Source organism: Phoenix dactylifera, unplaced genomic scaffold (assembly GCF_009389715.1).
Source record: "Phoenix dactylifera cultivar Barhee BC4 unplaced genomic scaffold, palm_55x_up_171113_PBpolish2nd_filt_p 000395F, whole genome shotgun sequence".
In the NCBI taxonomy this organism is placed as follows: domain Eukaryota; kingdom Viridiplantae; phylum Streptophyta; class Magnoliopsida; order Arecales; family Arecaceae; genus Phoenix; species Phoenix dactylifera.
Window position 1 is genome coordinate 389,495 of NW_024067840.1, and position 4,588 is coordinate 394,082.

A 4,588-nucleotide genomic window follows, 5' to 3' on the forward strand; every position below is an offset into this window, starting at 1 on the left:
CCAAGGTGCCCACGTTGCCATCTGGTTTTGTCAGCTCTTTGAGACTCTTGGAAATGCTCTTCAAGCTGTCCTTGAGCTCTAATGATCTGATGGTTTGGGTGGCACCCATACCAATTATCTCTTGTGTTGTAGCTTCAATCTGACTTCTAATATCCTTCATCTCTTGTAGAAGCCCTTCATGTGAAGCTCTGATGGGGGCCAACTCTGTGGAGATCATGGATCTCATCTCCTCCCTCATCTGCTGGCAAATGGCAGATGCTAAGGTGCGCATCTGATCTTCTGATAGGAAGGAGGGCCCACTGACTGGAGGAGGTGGTGGCATGGACGTGGAAGGTCCAGCTGAGCTGGAGGGAATATCAGGGATGTTCATGTGGCTAGGTGGAGGAGAGTGATGGTCAGACTCATGATGTGGGATTTTAGGCTCTATGGTTTGTGCTTTTCTTTTTGGAACCTTGACCCACGACCCATCTATCTTATGAAACTCCATTCTTCTCATTGTGCCCTCATTATAGTAGTCGGTGTTTCTCAAGGCCTTTGTAGGTTCATTTGTTGGAATGGGAACCTTGAAGTATTTAAAGATTAAGGTAAAGATCATGCCATAGGGTATACTAAACCTAGAATACCTATGACATAGGGCAATGTAATTTAGTATGAGTCTAGGAAGGTTTAGAGGGATCCCTTGTAGGATATGATGCATAATAGCTAAGTCTCGCTCCGAAACAAAATCGAAGCGACCGGTTTTGGGAAACAAGACCCGGTTGACAATACTTAAAAGTAATCTCATTTCGGCGTTTAGGTCTTGGGAGTTGATAACATCAAGAGGGCCGCAGTCCTCTTGTCCTAACAGCAGATTTAGGGCTAATTCCCTTTGGGGAAGTGAGGTTGGAGCCTCACCGTCCTTAGGGATTTGTAGGACAGTGGATAGAACATCTTCATTTACTTCCACTAATGTCCCCCGGACACATCCAGTGTACCCTTGGTCCCCTAATGCCATATTGCTAAAAAACTCTCTAACTAGGCCGGGGTAGGTCGAGGTATTTAGTGTGCAAAAGTGCTCCCACCCATGAGCTCGGAGTCTCTCTCCAATAGAGAACCCCTCATGATCTAAAAAGGAGAAATCGATGTACCTACCAGTCGTGACTGTGCGATTTGCACAGAAAATCGTCGTGGTCGGCGGAGCAACCGGAGGAGAAGGCGCGGAGGGTTCTTCCCGCCGTTCCTCACCGTCGGCCGCTACTCTAGGTCGCCTCCCACGGGTTGTCCTAGCTTTCTTTGGTGCCATGGATGCTGGGGTTTGTGATTTAGAGCAAACGGAGGCTGGGATTTAAGGTGGAGAGCAAATGGAGGCTAGGGTTTTCCGTTTTGGTCGGGAATGAGGGAGAAAGCTCGAGTCGGCTCGAGCGATTTCGACCTATTTAAAAAGCCCTCATTCGGTCCCCGAGACGTCTTCCCGACTAAGGCGAGACGTCTCCCCTTGGGGGGACGTCTCTGCGATTTGCCAGAGACGTCTCCGGCACTGAAAAATTTCAGACTGTATTCTATCTTCTTCCAATTTTGTTTAATTACCCTAATCAATATGATCTCTTTTGATAAACTTAGAGTGAATTTGTTTGTGATCCTCCCCCTTAATGATACAACCTATAATAATTTGATAATTTTTTTGAATTATTAATATTGAAATGAGGAATGTTTGACCAAATTTCGAATACCTATGAAATAGGTTCTGAAAATATCTCCATGAAGAGTCCAAGGGAGGGTAACCATCCTCCGGAAAGTCAAACAGTTCGTCATTTAGCTTAGATGAATTCATGTTTTCACTTATGTCTACCTTGAGGTTGATTACTAGTTTGAGTAGCAAAGTAATCCAATACAAATTCAACTCATTTGCTAGGATCATACAAGCTCAAGGCATTCCTTAAGAAATTGAATCTTTCTTTACAAAGGGGCTTTGTAAAGATATCAGCTAATTGATTTTCTGTACATACATATTCAATCATCACATCATTTTTCAGCACATGATCCCTAATAAAATGATGCCTAATCTCTATATGCTTTGACTTAGAGTGTTGGACAGGATTTTTTGTTAAATTAATTGCACTTGTATTATCACATTTAATTGGTATATTATCCATTTTGATACCGAAGTCTTCAAGTTGTTGCTTAATCCAAAGAACTTGGGCACAACAGCTTCCAGCTGCAATGTACTCAGCCTCAGCTGTGGACAAAGCAACTGAATTTTGTTTCTTGCTAAACCAAGAAACCAAATTGGCACCCAAGAATTGACATGTGCCACTTGTGCTTTTTCTGTCGAGTTTGCACCCGGCAAAATCAGCATCGGAATAAGCAATTAAGTTTATGTCAGATTGTTTAGAATACCATAAGCCTACATTAGATGTCCCTACTAGATATCTAAAAATTCTCTTAACAGCTTGCAAGTGTGATTCCTTAGGACATGCTTGGTATCTAGCACACATACAAACACTGAATAATATATCTGGTCTACTAGCAGTAAGATAAAGTAGAGAGCCTATCATACCTCTGTATAATTTGCAGTCTATACTTTTACCTTTTTCATCTTTGTCTAGCTTGCAACTTGAGCCCATGGGTGTGCTGATTTCCTTTGCATCCTTCATGTTGAATTTTTCCAGCATTTCCTTGATGTATTTGGACTGACTGATGAAGATGCCTTCCTCTGATTGTTTTATTTGTAACCCAAGGAAGAAGTTGAGCTCACCCATCATGCTCATTTCAAATTCTCCCTGCATAAGCTTGGCAAACTCTTGACAAAGACTATCATTAGTAGCACCAAAAATTATATCATCCACATAAATTTGTACAAGCAATAAGTCATTTCCTTTTCTTTTAATAAAGAGGGTTTTGTCTACATTTCCTCTCTTGAATTTGTTCTCAATTAGGAAATTACTTAACCTTTCATACCATGCCCTAGGGGCTTGCTTAAGTCCATACAATGCTTTATGCAATTTATAAACATAATCTGGATGTAAGTGATTTTCAAAATCTGGAGGTTGTCCTACATAAACTTCCTCCATTATATAGCCATTTAAAAATGCACTTTTTACATCCATTTGATAAAGTTTAAAATCCATGAAGCATGCATATGCTAAAAGTAGTCTAATAGCCTCTAATCTAGCAACAGGAGCAAAAGTTTCGTCAAAATCTATTCCTTCCTCCTGATTATATCCTTTGGCCACTAGCCTAGCTTTGTTTCTTATTACTATTCCATCTTCATCTAGTTTATTTCTATACACCCACTTGGTACCTATAATTGAAACATTAGGGGGTCTTTTCATTAGAGTCCAAACTTCATTTCTTTCGAATTGATTTAATTCCTCTTGCATAGCATTCATCCAATTATCATCTTTTTCAGCTTCTTCTAGTGATTTAGGCTCTATTTGTGATACGAAAGCAAGGTAATTACTAGTGTTTCTTAAAGAGGATCTAGTTCTTATACCTTGTGAAGATCACCAAGGATTAGATCCTTTGGATGACCATGTGCATACCTCCATTCTTTAGGAAAATCTTGAATTTTTGATGGAGGTTGACCTTCTTCATCTTGCTGATTTGTATCTTCCTTGACCTCATCCTCATGTTGTTTGTCTTGTATGGAGAATTCCTTTATTCGGTCTTCAAGTATACCTGCATCACCATCTTCTTCTTTTCTAGAAGAATCTCCATTAGTTTCATCAAAAACAACATGAATGGATTCTTCAACAACGAGAGTTCTCTTGTTGAAGACCCTGTATGCTCTACTAGATGAGGAATAACCTAAGAAGATCCCCTCATCTGATTTAGCACTAAATTTACTGAGATTGTCCTTTCCATTATTCAATAAAGCATCGACAACCGAAAACATGAAAATAACTTATATTTGGTTTCTTACCTTTTATCAATTCATACGGTGTTTTCTTTAAAATGGATCTAACTAAAGCACGATTTAAGATATAACATGAGGTATTTATTGCTTCAGCCCAGAAACACTTTGGTAGATCCGATTCGCACAACATGGTACGACCCATATCTGCTAGTGTGCGATTCTTCCTTTCTACCACCCCATTTTGTTGGGGTGTCCTAGGTGCCGAGAAATTGTGATTGATACCATTTTTGTCACAAAACTTTTCAAAGTGTTGATTTTCAAACTCGGTACCATGATCACTCCTAATTGCTTTTAGTTTAAGATTGAGTTCATTCGAAACCTTATTATGAAACTTGACAAAAGCGAGAAAGGACTCATCTTTGTGTGCAAGAAATGAAACCCATGTAAAACGTGAAAAATCATCAACAATGACAAGACCAAATTTCTTACCCCCTAGACTAGCAGTTCTAGTGGGTCCAAACAAATCCATGTGAATTAGTTCTAAGGGTTTTGATGTTGAGACTATGTTCTTAGACTTGAAAGAACTTCTTGTTTGTTTCCCTAATTGACATGCCGCACAAATTTTATTCTTTTCAAAGTCTATTTTTGGTAGTCCTTTGACTAGATCCTTTGTGATCAATTTAGAGATTAAATCCATGCTAGCATGCCCTAACCTACGATGCCATAACCAACTAGTCTCATTGACTTTGGGAT